This window comes from Peromyscus californicus, unplaced genomic scaffold (assembly GCF_007827085.1).
Source record: "Peromyscus californicus insignis strain IS unplaced genomic scaffold, ASM782708v3 Scaffold_7__1_contigs__length_154581171, whole genome shotgun sequence".
Classification (NCBI taxonomy): Eukaryota; Metazoa; Chordata; class Mammalia; order Rodentia; family Cricetidae; genus Peromyscus; species Peromyscus californicus.
Window position 1 is genome coordinate 72070300 of NW_026294595.1, and position 19200 is coordinate 72089499.

The window sequence follows — 19200 nt, forward strand, 5'->3', positions numbered from 1 at the left end:
GTGAGTCACTTGGTGTTGGTAGGGCCTGAACCTCAGCCATCCTCTTTCTAGCCCTGGATGTCTCTTGAAACCCAGGCAAAATGAAGACAGACTTGACCGTCTCTCACTTGGACACTAGTGGGCTAAGCTGTTTGCTTGTTTGGCTCCTCTAGAGTCTGAGGTTCAGAGTTTGAAGTCTGCAGCCCAATTCTTTTTGAAATTCCAAATATATATGTGCTCAACATTTTGCCCTAAATGATTTATCTTAGTCTCCTGGATACAGCTACTAATTGTAAAGAGATGTTAAGGTCAAGTGACCCATGCAAACTAGGTGATAGCACTCTGAAAGATACACAATGCCTTAATAAATACTGTCTTTGCCGCCACTGAGGTTTCTGAGTAAGACGAATTACTGACTGGGTTGATGCAGAGTCTGGTTCTTCCCCTTCAAATCTGCTTCTGCAGAAACAATAATAATGAAACAGGAAAATTTCAATCAAAACTTACTTAAAGGAGTATTTTGCCGGGCGGTGGTGGCACACGCCTTTAATCCCAGCACTCGGGAGGCAGAGCCAGGCGGATCTCTGTGAGTTCGAGGCCGGCCTGGGCTACCAAGTGAGTTCCAGGAAAGGCGCAAAGCTACACAGAGAAACCCTGTCTCGAAAAACCAAAAAAAAAAAAAAAACAAAAAAAAAAAAACAAAAACAAAAACAAAAAAAAAAACTTACTTAAAGGAGTATTTTAACACAGAAGGGATTTTTCTCCTAACGCTTCTGATTTCTCAGCAATAAATTAGTGAGTTAAAGTCACTGGATGGATTGCCTTCTTTATCTAACCGTAGGTTTCCACATGAGAACTCATTTCAGTTGAATCTCAAAATAATATATTTTCCATGTTTCAAACCTCATTTAAAATCTCATTCCAGTGGGTAAACTACCGAGTTTACACAATTAAAAAAAAAAAAATCCCAAGAGGCTGCACTCTTGTCCTGTGTCCTTGTCGACCATGACTTTTCCAAACATGCTTCCTTCTCTTAGGTCCATACATATTGTGAAGCCAGTACAGCTTCCTGTGAGTTCCACTATCTTTCTACCCACAGACCCACCAGGCTTCTGAAGAGACAGCACCCATGTTTTCTTGGTGAGATGGAATAAATTAGCTCATGAATCCCTTCTTTGTCTTGTAATGTATACTGAGGATATTTCCATTTTAATATTTGAACTTCATTGATTGAATATTCTCCTTGTATGTTCAGCTCTGAGTATGGCGGCAACAACCTAAAGTTCATTGGATTGACTTAATGTGACTTTCCAGTAATTGAATACAGCTCTTCACAGTTTCAGTTGCTTTTCCTTTGGCTGTGATAAAATACTCTAGGAGAATCAGCTTAAGGAAAGAGCATTATTTGGTTTACAGTCCAGAGGCATAGAATCTGTGGAGCTGAAGAAGCCATGGCAGCACTCAGAAAAGTCACGGTGGCTAGAGCAGGAGGCAGGCAGTCCACATTGTATCAACATTTTAGAAGCAGAGAGTGAACAAGAAGTTAGGTAGTGCTGTGAAGCCTCAAGGAATGATCATTGTGACCCATATCCTCCAAAGAGTCTTGACTTCCTGAAGGCCTTATAGCTTCCCTAAACAGTACCACCAGCTGGGCATCAAGTGTTGAAGCATGTGGGTCTATAAAAAGCATTATCTATGTTGTATTTAGAGCAGATTAACTTGGAAACACTAGACATGCACATTGGTAACCAGTTCGTCTTCTGGGCAGACTCTGCTGTGCAAGGACTTGAGGTCCACCGGCTTAAGAAAGAGTCAGGAAACCTGCTCACAGATTCTGCTGGGAAACTGTTCCCTGACATAATCATACCATTCTTTTTTTTTTTCATTAAGTAGCAAGCCAAGTGTATCGTTTTGAAACTCATCTCCAGCGCTATTTGACGTTCTGCCCATTTCTAACGGAAGACTGAGCACTGTGAAGTCTATTTCCAGAGCTGCCATGAATATTTATACGTTGCCTGCATCTTTACAAATTAGAGAGCAGTAAGATGAATGAGAGTAGTGAATCAGAGAAGACACACAGTGTGATGCGGGCTGAAATTTACTATCTCATTTCTATTTAAAACCTGATGACTCAGAGAAGGAGGCAGTCCACATCCATTTCAGTAAATCCCTTAATGCTTTCCAGCATGGCATTTTGGATTTTTAGCACTACTGGGGGTGACTTGATTTATTCTCAGGATGGATATTTTTCTGCGTATATGTCTCTCTGTATGTAAATGTGTATGAGAAAATATGTATTTAAGTGAGCTTATTTTGGAATAAAATGGAAAGAAATAAATTTACTAGGCTAATTGTTCATTATTTTCTGCAAGTCTCATTTTTTTGTGTTGTCTTGGTGATAGGGATGTACCTATGACCTCTAATGAATAATTCTTAAGTCTGACAAAAATGCTATTTATTTCTAAATTGATTTTTAATGTCTTCAGTTTGCATTTTCTCCACTTAGTTAGCTTTCTAACAATTATGCATTAGATATCCCTGCTTTTCCAGCTTTCCTATGTTCAAGATCAAAATAGATTTTTATAGGAGACAAGTGTCAAGATCTATTGTTGTGATATTATAGCTTGACACCCCTGTACTGCAAGGGCATGGTGAGGACAATACTATGCATAATTTAATCTTAGTCTTTGATTATCTGGCAAATGTGGAACAGTTTAAAATCTGCATAATATAGTACAGTAAAAGTAAAAACATTCCCAAAATGTTTTTCAATGCCTTTATCAGAAACACAATGGTGAAGCCAAAATGTACAAAGTGGCTAACATGATCTGTGATAGAAAATCACAGAAGATATTATTATTTTAGGAGTTTTGCTTAGACATACAAACACCGAAGATAAACATAGAGTCACAAATTAGACTCATGGGTGAATACATTATTTTTGCACAGTAATGGTAGAAAAATCTATGTTTTCTTCATGATTGTTATTTGTTTGACCAGGTCTATCAATATGTTACCTCCATAGTCTAATGGCTGAGGGCTCACCTGATACCTGTCTGTATCATACAGCTTTGCCTCACATATGATATACAATTAGACTTCCATAATGCGAATTTTGAGCCTCTTCATTTCTTCAATAATTATTATTCTACTTAGCATGTATTCATTCAGGAATTAAATAGTGTGTTCATACTCCACATGAACTCTACAAAAGGCATTGAGTTAAGTTACCACTTGGTTTTTTGGAGCTTATTGTCTACTTAGTAATAAATGAAATAGAAACAGTGTAAAATAGTCCCTGAAAGCTTTGATGAGTGCTATGCTACTTATGTGTCAGAAATTATCGCAGAAAGAAACACAAAAAAGAGCCTGAATCTTAGAAGTTCAGGGCAAATGTATTAATTCTGTAAGGCCAGTGTGTTCAAGTTCAATTTAAAAAAAAAAAATGCAAGGCTGTTTGGGTCAGAGTGGAAGAAGGGATGGGAAATGACATTATTTTGGACAATGATATTTTGCACATCAAAGAACTCTGTTCCTACAGGGAGAGTGCTCTCATTTTATGTTAGTAATTAAAGATATTTATTCCAGTTTTGCTATCCAAACAGCCATCTGGTCAGTAAAGCACTGAGCCAAGTTGCCCTGTGGCTGGAGGGAAAGTGACACAGGTCCAGTTCTGTGCAAGCAGAAGCTAACGTTAAAATTATGGTTCAAGGAATGTGTTAAGGACATAGTCTCGGGGGAAGGGGTCTGAGGTCGGCAAATGTAGCAGGGAAAAAGGAACTATGCAAAAGAGTGGGCTCAGCCCGTGTCTAGCTTTAGGCTTACCCATTGGACGTCCCAGGACTTCAAGTTCACCACCGTATTGGATGCACAACAGTTACTCTCCCACCTGTCCAGATTTTCAGTGTCTGTTTGCATTTCCTGTACCTGTTGCCTTTTTGAAAAATTCCATTTCAAAACCAAATAAGCAGTAATAATAGAAAAGAACAGAATTGCAATGACTCTCTGTTATTTTTCACTCACCATAGCTTGTGTGTGGAGAGCCTGAGTAGAAGAGCAACAGTCTCCCCTCCAAAAATAATTTCTATTGTCTCATAGGAGCCTTGCATGGCATCTAGAGAGAACCACAAAGTGTGTATTTCACCAGAACCTAGATGCATGAAATCTTCTTTTATGAATATTTTGTCTGAGTGAGCATAAATTGTCAACATGACCTAGCTTATAATCACCTGAAAAGAGAGTAATTGAGTAATTGTCTGTCAGGTTGGTCTGTGGGCACGTCTGTGAGGGATTGTCTTCATTGGAATTTAATATAGGAAAGTCCAGCCTATTGTGGGCATGGCCCTGCCCTGTACCAGTGGTTATGGCCCTGCCCTAACCCAGTGGTCGTGAACAGTTAAAGAAAGCCAGCTAATTATGAGCCTGAAAGCCAGCTAGAGGGGATTTAATAAGCAGCATTCCTCTGTGGTTCTTAGTCTATGTTTCTGCTTTGAGTTCCAGTCCTGAATTATCTTCTTGATGGATGTGGAAGTAGAAGATGAATAAACCCTGTCTTCCTCTAAGCTGTGTTTGCTCAGAGTGTTTTGCCACATCAACTGAAGAAAACTAGAGTATTCTCCTCCAGGATCTGTCACATCATAGGAAGCGTTTAAGGGAATTAGTTGAAAGTTCATATTAACCTGGAAAAGATCAACTATAGGACACACTAGTAGTCAAATTTCTAGTTCTCTGATGACTATTCCCAGAATTGCAGATGGAAGAGGAAACATTGTGTATCAGTTCTTGGAACTGTCTATCATTGTTTTTTATCTCTGTGGGTATTTAACTTTACCCTGAGTCACGTTCAGGAATCAGTTTTTGGCCTTTCCCTTAGGTCTGTTATAATTAATATACTGTTGATGAGCTGGCATTGTGTATAAGTCAAACTGATAGTAGAGATCACTGGTATTAGGCCCTCATGGAAGCATCTAGGAAATTATTTCCCTTTCTTTTTCTAGCTCCAAAACCTATCTGCATTTCATGGTTTGTGGCATCACATCCCTCTGATGCTTGCTACTGAAATATTTATGCCTTCTTTCTTGCTATCCTCTTCAATTTGTTGCATTGGATGGGTATTTTCCAAGTAATCTTCCACCTTAAGATACTTATTATTTATTGTGTCTACACGTTCATTTATATGTGCAAGTGTATCATGCATGCATGTTCACATGCATATGAGTAAGGAGATCAGAAGTTGATGTCAAGTGTCTTCCTCACATTCTTTTTGAGGAAGGCTCTCTAACTGAAATTGGATTTTAATTTAGCTATAATTTTGAGCTCTTGGATCCCATTGTCTTTTCTGCCAGTACTAGCTTAAAGTTGTAGGTACCCTCATATGGGTACATGGGATGCAACTTCCACTCTCATGCTTGGTCAGTCAGTACTCATCAACTAAGCCATTTTCCTGGCCCTTAAAGTTCTTCATTTAATATTATCTGTACAATATTTATTTTTTTTGCCAAAGAGTCTAGTATACTTATTCACAAGCTGTAGGTATTTAGATTTGGATATAGTTTGTGAATAGGAATATTATGTCTGCCTACCCTATTGTTTAGTGGAGATATGCCTGCCTTTAGGAACATCCATGAATGTAACTCTGCAATTACAGATTTAGATATCTGACAGCCAACAAGTATGGATCAATCATTTATTTGGGAATTAAGCAACCATTTTGAGATTAAGCAACATTCAAAGTGACATGAAAGAAAGCAAAAGATTTTGAATTGAATGACATAAAAAATGCATTTGAAACAAGGATGCATGCCACCAGCTTGTGGAGAAAACACGATTACATGCACTTGGCCTGACACTTAGAAGGCAATCCTGAATGGATGTTAGTAGGAGAGCAAGATCTCTGGGGAATATCTGGAGACCCTGAGGTACTGGGTCACCTTCCTGCCCATCTGTATAGGTGGAAGGGCATAGGCATGGGAAGACTCACACTCTTCATGCTAATCATGCTAATTTGTTTTTGGAACCATGGTGAATTTTGTAATTAATAAAGTCTGTCTTAGTCTTCACTGTAACCTTGGTTAGAGTTAAATTTGTGCACTATCTGTATTGTCCAAATGTTATTGTGTTTCTTCATCTATTTAGATAAAAAGACTGCCTTTGCACCATTCATGTTTTTCTATTCTTTTAACTCCTCACTTTGAAAATAGTATTTTATTCTATGTTGCAATATCCTTTGCTTGTAATTCCACACATAAGTTTTCATAAAACTTATTCTGTCACTTCCCAATAAAGGACAATTGTAGCTAGACTTTTCCTGCCTGGCCCACAGTCAGGACAAATCTCTCTCACCTGCCAGTCCCACAGCCACTCAGACCCAACCAAGTAAACACAGAGACTTATATTGGTTACAAACTGTATGGCCATGGCAGACTTCTTGCTAACTGTTCTTATAGTTTAAATTAATCCATTTCTATAAATCTATACCTTGTCACGTGGCTCATGGCTTACCGGCATCTTCACATGCTGTTTGCCCTGGTGGCAGCTGGCAGTGACTCCCTCACCCAGCTTCCTGTTCTCTCAATTCTCCTTTCTGTTAGTCCCACCTATACTTCCTGCCAGGCCACTGACCAATCAGTGATTTATTCATTGACCAATCAGCAACACATTTGACATACAGACCATCCCACAGCAGACAATTACCTTTAATAACTTAGTGTGAAGATATACAGATTTTTCCCTAACAATATATGTATTTATAGAGAAAAAGGTGCTACACATGGTTTTTTGCTAATATTTTATAATGGCTTGTTTTCACACTGTATGGTGAAAATCTTCATGAAGCGATTGCTTGCAGTATTATCACTTCTGATTTTACAGCAGTGATTTTATCAGGTGCAACAACAGACCTGACAGTGTAATTTCCATCTTTTACTGGACCAAAGAGTACAGCCTCATCATCATTGGGCTCCTTACACAACCCATTATGTCTCACTTCGGGATAAATTTCTAATGGTGGAACTCTAGGGTGAAACGTCATTTTAATTTATAAGGTCGTCATATAAAAGAAGTCTCTGAGAAAGCAGGGTAATTAATTTAAAAACAATGCATTAAAATTGTCCCTGTCTTTTACCACCTGTTTGCCAAAGCTCAGTGATGTTGGACAGCTAGCAATTTTTCACAGACTATAATTTGGAGATTTCTACTTGTTGATTTTTGAAGAGTAGAAAATACCTCCATTTAGGTTATTGGTATTTCCTGTTGCTCGATCATTGCAACTACAAATTTAGACTATCTTTCTTTCTCATAATTTGCATCCAGACCTTCATCAAACCTTCCCAATCTGACTGCTCATCCCCTCTGCCATAATGATGCTCCCATTGTCCAGGTCTTCATCACTGGACCATAGAGATGGCCTTGCTGGCCTTTATATGTGGCCCTTGATCCTGTTTAGTTCTTTGAAACACAGAAGTTTCATATGAGCATTGGAAATAACAGCTATATCATGACCCTCCATAATTGAAAACCTCCCCTTGGACTTCAGAATATAAAGACTTCCTATATCGTTCATGCTCTAAGCTTGGCTACTACTACAGTCTCCTTGCTCTGCTCTCTCCACACACTCCTCTCCTTGCTGTTTTCCTGCATTTCAAGCACATCACCATGTCAAAAGATTTATATAACTGGAACCATGCATTATTGGTCCTTCATCAGTGGTATATTTCATCAGCACAATGCTTTCCAGAGTCATAAATATTGTCACTCATTGTTATGTCCTTCTTTTCTTTGAGTCTGGAAAACTATAGTGGACTTTCTTTTGGGCCACCTACCAGCTCCCAAATAAAGACACAGACTTAGTATTAATTATGAATGCTCGGCCCCATCTTATGCTTGTCCCACTAGCTCTTATAACTTATTTTAGCCCGTTTTTCTTCATCTATGTTTTGCCTCAGTGCGTTTTTACCTTTCTTTCATTCTGTGTATCCTACCTCCCTGCTTACTCCATGTCTGTCTATCTGGAAGCTGCTTGGCTGACTGGCCCTGGGACATCTCCCTTGCTTTCTCTCTTGTTCTCTCCTTCTCTTCTCTCAAGCCTAGATTCCTCCTCCTACTTATTCTCTCTGCCTGCCAGCCTTGCCTATCCCTCTCCTGCCTAGCTATTGGCCTTTCAGCTTATTAGATCAATCAGGTGCCTTAGGCAGACAAAGCAATAAGTCTTTTCACTATTAAACAATTGCAGCATGAAACACACCTTTACATAGTTAAAATAATATTCTGCAACATAAATAAATGTTGCACATCATTACATAGTTAAGGTAATATTCCACAACAGAAAACACCACATTTTATGCAAATAATGCATTTGCTTTTATTATTCATGTATCCACAGACATATGGATTTTTTTCTATGTCTTGACTACTATGGGTAGTGCTTTAGTGAGCATAGAAGTCCAGGCATTTCCTCTGAGGGTTATATACTCAGAATTGATATTTCTAGATCATATGGTATTTATGTATTTAATGTTTGAAGGATATATATAACACATATTTATGTATATATATGTATATAACATATATTTGTATATATGAAATACTTATCTAACAACAGCTGCACCATTTTATCTTTTCCACCACTGGTACAGAAGGGTTCCAGTTTCTCTACACCAGTGCCAGCATTTGCTATGTTTTCTTCTTTTATAATACCCTCTAGAATTAGGCTATATAATTATAAATGTGTGATATATTCAGGTCATGGAAATATGACTTCAATCAGCAGGTAATCATAGAAGGTTATTTGTGAATATTTGTTGAATGTGTATGTGTTGTATACATGTGAATATATTCATGTGTGTTTGTATGTGTGTGTGTGTGTGTGTGTGTGTGTGTGTGTGTGCGCGCGCGCACGTGCGCATGTGTGCCTGTGCCTGTGCCTGAACCAAGTATCATACTCTTAATGAGAAGCAGCTAGGTGTACATTGTTAATTTCCTTTGTTGTGGACTGAAGATATACTTGGGAACTAAACACTTTGGCTTCTACTTCTGGCTTTTTAATGATGACTTAGGAAACACATAGCCCATAAGTTATCAATTATACTATGACAGTACAAAAATCAGGCGGGATGGCAGAAAAGTCAATTGAGGATATTTTTTTTCTGCTTGAAATATCAGAATTCAGAAAGTAATCCATTTTTCTTAAAATAATGAATCATTTAATTTTTAAAGAATATTACTTAATCTTTGAACATACTCCTTTCTATACATACTACAGTATGTGCATATGTCTTTCTGTGTCTCTGTGTCTCTGTCCCTGTCACTCTTCTGTTTCTGTCTTTCTCTTTGTCTCTGTCTGTGTCTCTGTCTCTCTCTGTGTGTGTTAGAGAAAGAGAGACAGAGAGAGATTAGATGGCAGGTTTTACAAAGGCTTTGCAAGTGTATTGCGATCCGATGTTCTAGGAGATGATAGCTTTCAAACTACAGGTTACACAGTTAATGAAATACCTCATTCCATTTCTCACAAATGTATTATTTTTCACTGTGTTTGTTCAAAATTTTTGTGTTTGAGGTACCTGAAAATTTCACTGCAAGTTTCAAGGAGATCAGAATCTTGCTCAGAAAAATGCTAAACGTAGCCCAGGATGATTTTGCACAGCAGCCAGAGGAGGTCTACATCACTTCTTAGCCACCCACAATGCTAATTAAATTTACCCATGTGAAAAGTGAACACCCACCCCAGTTATTTTGAGCCAGCTTGTTGAAATACTGGTTGAATCTTTCTGTATCCTTGTATTTTCCCATCTCAAATCCATAGGAACTCACAGAATTACCACAGGAGAAAAGAGAACCAATTTTCTTTTGGAAACACCGCAGAGGATTTATAAAGAGAGAGAGAGAGTTTTAATCCCCAACTGGCTTCCTATGCTAGTTTTGATGTTTCCCACTAACATTTTTTTTCCTTTATATTTTCCTCTGTTAAATAACTTGTTCCCTGGAGTCAAGTAGATCTAGACTAAGTTAAAGCCCCACATTTCTCTTTGTATGACTCTACGAACATCATTTGAACTGTCTGTATCAGATACAAGATAAAAGATAGGGTCCATCAGGTTTAGAGCACATATTAAATGTTACAATGCATAACAGACATGCTGTGGAAGTTTAACATTTATCATTAAGTCTTTTCTCTCTGTTTTCTGCTATATGGTGGGTGATAGTTTTCTTTCACTTAGAAAATTGAAATTTTATCAAGGATTCACAGTGCTGTAGAGGAGAAATGATGGTAAGGAACCCAATCCCTGCTTCTACGGCACTTAAGTTCTAAATAAATATTAAATGAGGTAAGTTTAGAACATGATACATTCTTAACGGATGTAGCACAGATCTAGACTGAATAATTTTGAGGAGAAGACACCAGTCTTAGAAATATGATCAAGGACAGTTTCATAGTATATAGGACATTTGAACTAAAGGTGTAAGTGTTAGAGCCAGTCCATGAAAATCAAGAACTAGCTGTGGGGAGTTTTGGAAGATGGTGAAGTTTTGGAACTTGGAGAAGTGAAAGGACTCTCAGTGTTTGCTCTTTGTGGAACAGAAAGCAGGAAGAGGGAAAGACTGTGATCAGAGAAGTTGGGGTGGAAAATGATGACTGAGTGTGTATACTTGGAGCTGTGATAGAGATAATTCTGCTTGGTATGGTCTGTAATGGAAAGCTCCTTGCGTGGTTTGAACAGGAGGGTGATATGAAGTACAGTCTCTCTCTCTCTCTCTCTCTCTCTCTCTCTCTCTCTCTCTCTCTCTCTCTCTCTCTCTGTGTGTGTGTGTGTGTGTGTGTGTGTGTGTGTGTGTGTGTGTGTTTCTGTGTGACTTTAACTTAATAGTTTAGGTGTAGAATTAGGAAAATTCATGTAGAAGGACCAGAATTCAGAAGACTGATACAAGTCTTTTTTGTTAGTATACAAGGCAACTCTAGTTGGAAGAATAGCCTCCCCTAAAATTATATGCCCTGATTTTAATTCTGGGTATATATGAACATGATATTATTTAGAAATGTGGTATTTTACATGCAATTCAATTAGAGATCTCAGAATAAGATCATTCTTCTCTTGAGATGGGCCTCAAATCTAAGAAATCAAAGAAAGGAGAGGAAGAGAGCAGAGAGAGGTCATGAGGGTGATTCTGTAAATAAAGGGCACCCCAAACTGCTAGAAATCAACAAAATCTAATAGAGAGGAACACAGACATGTCTTCAGAAGGAAACATCCTGAAAATGCATTATATTTGTGACCCCAAGAATGACGAGAGGATATAGATGTGGCATTTTGGAAGTACTTAAATGTTGTCATAGCAAGTCCCAAGAAACTAATACACTAAAAGGAAAGGCTGAATGCATCTCTGACAGCTATGAAGATGTGCATGAAGCACAGAAGTCGGGGCTGCCTTTAAGCCACACTGGAAAGGCACTTTTATTTGGCAAGAATTTTGATTTCTCATAGTTTAACTGAAAATGTCTTATGTGGTGGGAAAACCCCTTGAGGCACAGGCCCTAAGAACCAATGCTTCCTTCAATGGTCCCATGCTTACCTCTATGCTCCATTAACAAGGGTTATACACCAAGGCCGTATTTCTCACTTTTGTGATCAATTTATGTCTCATCCTCCCTTATAATTGCTTATGTGATAATATTACTAGCAGGAACTGGTTATGAAAATCCTGAAGTAGGGCACCTTCTTTAATATAACAAATTATTTTTATTACCTGCAAAATTGCCTCAGACAAGAAATAATTAACAACGCAATATGTGGAGAGTGATGTTCTGTGCTTATTGGGAAAGAAGGAAGTTTTTGGACAGGACAATTGCTTTCCTTTGTCATTTGCCAAGTGGTGATAGAACACCAGCATGTACTGAGTTTCTAATGTAAATGGCTTCCTACGTGATCCTTCTCTGTCTCTCTCACTTCTAATTCTTGCACTTCTTGAAGGATAGATATTAATAAATCTGTTTTAAAGAAGACACTGTGGAGATTCAGAGAGATCCAGTCAACCACTCACCAAATGTTTAATATTATATAAATATAGGTCTACATCTTCAGTCATCCAGTTACTTCTGCCTGAACCAAACCTTCCTTCTGCCTTGGAGTTATCACAACTGCCAAAATGATTTGCCCACAAACTTTTGGATGGGCGCAGGGCTTATGTTTTATGTTTGGATTGTAAAGCCAATACCTAGTCTCAGAGACTGATGCTGGAGACATACAGCAGTCTCTAAGTACTTAGGTCAGTAATATCATGCAACAGGACAGCACAGTGGTGGGGAAAACAGCACTGCTCTCCTTCCTTCTCAATTGATTTTTTCTCAGGAGAATTAGCACACACATAGAGCGCCTTGCCTGGGCCTAAGAAAGACAGGACTTGATAATTGAGTATGTCATCTTCTTTCTTTCAGTTCTCTCCTTTCAAGCCTCACTGCCTTCTCCTGGGCTGTCTAGAGCTGACATTCAAACCTGAGCACAGTCATTAAATACTGATTGGATTGCTACTTTGCTATCCCTCGACTTTTAATAAACCCTTCCTTCTCTCTCAGTGTATTTCTCCTGAACTCCCAGACACTGCCATTCCCCTCCTCCTTCTTGTGTCCAGGACTTGAATTCACAGAATGGGTGTGTCTGGGCTATTTTCAAGAAAGATGAGATAATTGGTAGAAACAGGCAAAGAACCTTGTGTAATGAGTGTATTCAATTCTTAGGGGTAAATCTTCTTCCTCCAAGATATCTGATTCCGAATTCTATGAGTTGCCCTACCACAGAAGCCTGCCTTACTAATCTAACTTCCAAAGATGTTTCATTAGGATTAAAAGGAAGTGAATTTATGATTTACACATTGACCATGATTAACTTTATTCAGGTCACACTAAATAGAGAGAAGAGAAAGAATTGCCATGTAAAAGTCTAAGTATACTTCCACTGCTATGAGTATTTTCCCTTCTTTATTCTATGATTTTCATAGATACCTGTAATTACATCAAGACAAGCATTAAAATAGCATGACATTATTTTCATAAAATATAGGTGAATATTATTCTTATTGATACAAGTTACTGAATGATTTGAGCTTTCTAGGACCCATTTGTATATGATTCATTGATCATAACCCATATTACGGATTAAGTATGATTATTAGGATATGTGTATTGGCATATATTGGATGCAATATTTGTAAACCAAAATTATTTATTGCTAATGACAAGGAGGGGAAACATATAATGTGAGACAAAGACCAAGTTTTTGAATGTACTGATATTTAGTGAATATTATATAAAGTAATGTGAAAAATTGCTGTGGAATGTTCTGTATGGCAAATGTGTTGCTGATTGGTCAATAAATAAAACACTGATTGGCCATTGGCTAGGCAGGAAGTATAGGTGGGACAAGGAGGAGAATAAAGCTGGGAAGTGGAAGGCTGAGTCAGAGAGACACTGCCAGCCGCCATGATGGGAAACAGCATGTGAAGATGCCGGTAAGCCACGAGCCATGTGGCAAGGTATAGATTAATGGAAATGGATTAATTTAAGCTGTAAGAACAGTTAGCAAGAAGCCTGCCACGGCCATACAGTTTGTAACCAATATAAGTCTCTGTGTTTGCTTGGTTGGGTTTGAGCGGCTGTGGGACTGGCGGGTGAGAGAGATTTGTCCTGACTGTGGGCCAGGCAGGAAAACTCTAGCTACAAAAAATTTTAAAGTAGATAGATATAACAGAGAAGCTGTATTCATAATACCACAACAATATGGTTGCCAATATATACCAGAACAATGACAACATCAATAGTTACGCTAACACACAAGCAGAAATCTCATGGGCCCCTACTCCTAGGAAAAGAACTACAGGCAACAGATGACATCTCAGAGAGCAGAAATTTGTCTTCCCTATTTTTAGCCACCAAACAGTAATCATTTACACACAAGCAACAGTCGATGGGCTCAGGAGGTTGTATTTACAAATTTATGCATATATGTAACAATAATGACCCAAAAAGGGGGCCATGAATTTGAGAGGTGATGGAAGATGTTGGAGGAAGAGTATATGAGAAGGGTTGAAAGGAGGAAAGGGAAGTGGGAAATATTTGTAATTATATTTTGATTAAACATAGAATAAACAACAAATCTAAAATATTTTAAGAAAAAATAGATGATAGATAGATGATTAATACATAAATGTATGATTGATAATGATTGATAGCTAGCTAGATGGTAGATGATAGACAGACAGACAGATGACAGGTTCAGAGGTTTAGAACCTGATCTTACAATTTGTTTGGGTCAGTAATCCAGGCTTGGTATAGCTGAATCCTTACTCATGGCCTCTCACAATGTCACAATCAAGCCGTCAGTCAGGACTGGGGTCTCACCTAAGGTCTAAATGGGGTATGAGTTACTTCTGGGTAGTAAGAAAATAAAGGCACATTGTGAAGAAGACTGAGGATGAGACTTCAGAGCATAATGGACCCCAGCAAGTGTGGGGATCTTTAAGATATTTTGCTTTCAACTTTGCTTTGAATGGGATCAAAACCCAAACCAAAGGCATTTGATTTAGTGCAGTTTAACAAAGCATAGACTGATGGAATGGTGATGACTATGGAGCTAAGCACATCTGCACGGTCCCATGGAAAGTGCAAGCTCTGAGGCTCTTTACAAGAAGTAGCAGCTACAAGCAGTACTGGGAGTGTCCTATGAACACAGATTGCCCTGCATGTGGTCGCACATGCTTGAAATTGCAGCTGCTTTGGAGGCTGAGGCAGGCGGAGCTCAAGTACAAGATTATCCCGAATTAAAAAGCAAGTTCAAGAAGAGTTTGGCTAATTTATTGAGAACATGTCTCACAATTGTAACAAAAAGACTATGGCTGTTATTCAATGATAGAAACTCATCTAGCATACATGGGAATCTAGGATTTGTCCGGAGTACTATAAGCAAACAGCCACAACCAACAATAACAAAACCAAAGCAGGGCTGGGTGGTGGTGGTGCATGCCTTTAATTCCAGCACTCCACTCGGGAGGCAGAGCCAGGCAGATCTCTGTGAGTTCGAGGCCAGCCTGGTCTACAGAGTGAGATCCAGGATAGGCACCAAAACTACACAGAGAAACCCTGTCTCTAAAAACAAACAAACAAACAAACAAAAAACAGAACAAAAATATACAAACAAAATCACAAATTTTGGCAAGCAATATCTATGATTTATTTTACTACGACTTCTCTTACTAATGCTAGTAATTTAAACTCTGAATAGTTATATTATTTGCAGCCATTTAATTATTTGATAACTTCTAGTAGACCCAGTGATGGAAAAGTAATTAGTACTGTTTTTCTTTTTAAAGAAAATAATATCTAGCTGGTTAGCTAACATACCCAAAGTCAAACAATAAGAAAAGGGACATCAAGACTCTAAACTCTTTAAAATATGTCCTCACTTATGTCATGCAGCTCCCCCAGAAAAGGCAGAAATTGACACTGTTTTTAAAAACCTGGAAGAGATTTTGGGTGAATTTTGTGTTATAGCCACATCAGCTACTATCTGTAAAAACATTCAGAGTTGTAATCATTTGTTGATCAGCAGGCAATATGCTAGGCATTTTATGTATGCTAATCCATTTGTAACAGTCCCCAAATGCCATCATCAATGTCATTCCTCTTTATTTGCTCAGTATGAGGGTTATGATGGTATATGTCCTCTATGGATAAGTCATGCTTACCTTACTTGAAAGTAATCTACATAATTTCCACTATGCCAGTGAACCCTTTTAAATACTAGTTCTTCCTATGAGTAGCAAGGCAGGGAAGAATAAATAAAAACTCTTCACATGTGTGCTTACAGCAACTTTTAATAGCAAATCCATGTCTGGAATCACATGCATTTCAGACAGGTCATTTAAAAAGCTTATGGAGGGTCTGCAGGGATGATTCAGTGGTTAACTTGCTTCCGAGCTCTCATAGGCATTGCACATAGGTGTAGGTAAACCACACAGAAAATAAAAATAAATAAATCATTTTCAAAAGAAGATATAGATATCTTCCAATTAATTTGGCCATTTTAGTACAAGGATGTTCTTGTCATGTTTCCCAGTATAAGAGTATTGTCTGCAAACAGTGAAAGCTACCATTTTAAGTGCTGAAGTCAATGCAGACTGAAAGCCAAGAGCAAATGGAACTTTACATGCAGCCCAGCATGTGCTGAGTGGATTAGCCTTCATGAATTGTTTACTTGACCCCTTCATATATTGCTTTGTGCAGCATTTACACTGCTGAGCAGAAAGGGTAAACCACTTTCTTTCCCAAGAGGTAAAATTCCCTTCAACCAACACAAGAACATGTGCATATTTTCTATCAATCCTTTTTCTTTTGGTAGTGCACTTGCCTAAATTGATTCATTATTAAGCACAGAGAAACAGGAGAAGGGAGCCTTGTTCCTTCAAACCACTGATGGAAACCCTGATTCTGGCGCCAGAAGAAGCCAGTTATTTGCATTTTGCTGTGTGGGGCTTACATCAAGAGCTTCAGATTACATTAAGATGGTTTTAAAATGAGGATAAACCTTTTCTTTATCCATCTCCGCCTTTAGAAATGAATTACTGGAAAACCAGAAGACTATTTTAAAAAAATCACCCAATCATATTTCGTTGCTATTTTAATTTGTCTGTTTTCCTCTCATTTCAACTGCTCTCTGGTGTTTATTCTTCTGAATAAATACAATAAATAGCAATTCAAAAGTATGCACTTCATATTTCTTGAATAAATTCCATTTCCCTCTAAGAGAATAAAACACAGGGAAGAATCACAACTGTAAATTTTGCTGGGTTTAGGTTGACCTATAGTCATAAAGCTATCAAACTGAAAGGGAGACAGGTAAAACCAATTCTTAATTCAGGAAATGCAGGCAATGATGAAATTTGTTTATGTACCTCAAAAAAGTACTATATCTTTAAAAAAATGTAATCTGTGAGACATCTGAAAGTTATACCATAGACTATCTGTTTTTGGTTAATTAAACTGAGTCACACTTGATAAATATCAGGATATCTATATATTTCATCTAGATAACTTCATTTGTCAGCACTGCTGATGTTGGTAAATTCATGATAATATGGGGAAGATTAAAGAGAAACAGAAAGCCTTTCATCTCAGCAATGTGGTACTATTTATTCATGTGATAGCACAAGAAGATGAAGATTTATCGTCCTTTTCTTTAGCTCTTCCCCCAGTCATTATGTGAAAGAGACAAAAAAATCCTGCTAGGTGTTTTCACAGGCCTTGCGTCTTATATACCACACCACAGGAATTATGTTGAAAAACAAATGACTGTTGAGGAACATAATTAATTTAAAAATAGCTAAGAATAAGCCTGAACTTGCTACCTTGCTGCTTTCAAAAACAATATGGGACTCTATTTTCAGGAACTCAATTGACACTAGCGCCTTTGGAGACCTTTGAAGAAAAAGGTGAGCTCTTTTCTGCAAGCCAGGAAAGTCTTGGTTCAGAAATGAGTGTTTATTTAAAAGTAAAATGCCATGGATGATTTCATTATGCTGATAAGAAAAACATGAAGCTGCTATTCCTGGCAGTTTGGGTTTCCCCCCTTTTTCTCTTTCCATATCTCCTCTTAAGTCTCTTAGTAATTTTGGATTTTTTAATGTTTAAATTAAACTTGAATAGATTTCTGGCTTTATGTTCAGTCTATGAATTTCCACAAGGAATGTGTTTGCTTCTGTTTTGAATGAAAAATCCTTGACTTGTTCTAGAGTTCCTATTATTGATCTTCTCCCCTAAACTTGTTTCTTCATCCACCAAGAGGCTTCCATCTTACCCTGCGCAGTGTTCTGAGGTATATAGGGATTTAATATTGTATATGTGCCTTACTGTCATAGATACACTTTTGAACTTTGGTTTCTTGTCTGCAAAATGGGATAATAATATTCTTCAATTCAGAGTGTTATTACAGTGACTATATAAGGGATAACAGTTCAAATTATTAAACAATGCTCATTAAATAATGCTATATTAATTTCCATTATTTTTAAAGTGATTGGTCATAACTTGAATCATACTGTCTATTCTTTTCTTAAGTTTCTGCAATGCCAGTCGGTGTATAAAATGCAGGAAAATTTAAATGTAAAGTAGAGCCTTTAGCTTCCCAAAGTCTACCTCCTGTTTCGCTTGATGATGTATGCAGACCAGGAAGGGATGCAGGAGGCCTGGATGCTGGTGCCTTATCTGTGACCTTAAACATTCCACATCTAAGAAAACAAAAGACATCATCACTCTATTGTTTTTATAACCGGCATTTACAGTTTTATGCCTAGTACATGGTACCATGAAGTATACCATTATGTGAATTCATCACTAGTAGTCAAAATTCATCTGTCTCCTCTTTCTACTTTCTTATAAGCTCCTTAAGGGCAGACATGAAGCCTAAGTGTAACACATAACCTTCAGACTGACCCCAAACTGTACTCAATATTTAAGAGTCAATACGTCTTACTTGATAGCTTATATTTTCTTAAGGTTTTCATTCACTTGCTGTTATAAGAAATGATGTGATCTAAGTTTATGGGACACCTATATGAAAGAACTGAATTTAATTTAAAATTTTAAGATTAGAAATGTGAGGCAGTACATATGTAACTTGCATTCTGTCTGAGAGCATTATTCCTGGTCTTATGTATTCCTTACATGTATCAACAATTTGTGCTATGTGACACCACCTTAGGCTCTCAGGTATGAAATATGTTTTTTAAAGGAAATATAAATACATCTCTGATATGTAAAGCATAAGCACTTGCTGCCTTTACTCTATACTTCTTTGTAAAACAAAGGTACTAAGTGGGGTTTGAGTGATACACAGACACACTGACACAAAATGCACTCTGTGATTTTTTAGATTTCTTGCACCTAATATCATCACCCTGATACTATCTTCGCAAAGACCTTGAATATAAACTGGGTAAATAGTTGGATTTCTCCTTTCTAATCATCCATGAATAGACATATTGTTTTATTCATATATTTAATTTTATGTACATTGTATGAAGATTTTAGTTAGTATATAAAATAATTTTACTATTATATTTTATGAATGTATATCATATCATATTTATATTTACACTACCCATTCCCTCACCCCTACTAGCCCTAATGCACTCCTCAAATGCCCCCACTGTTTTCATGCCATAATATGTTCATAAAATTAC

General features: G+C 37.6%; 1 protein-coding gene across 4 annotated transcripts in view; it reads left to right on the forward strand.

Annotated features, from left to right (window-relative positions):
* The window catches only part of Lrrc4c (leucine rich repeat containing 4C), a 1313763-nt gene that overhangs the window by 167063 nt on the left and 1127500 nt on the right, over window positions 1-19200 (forward strand). The window lies entirely within an intron of this gene.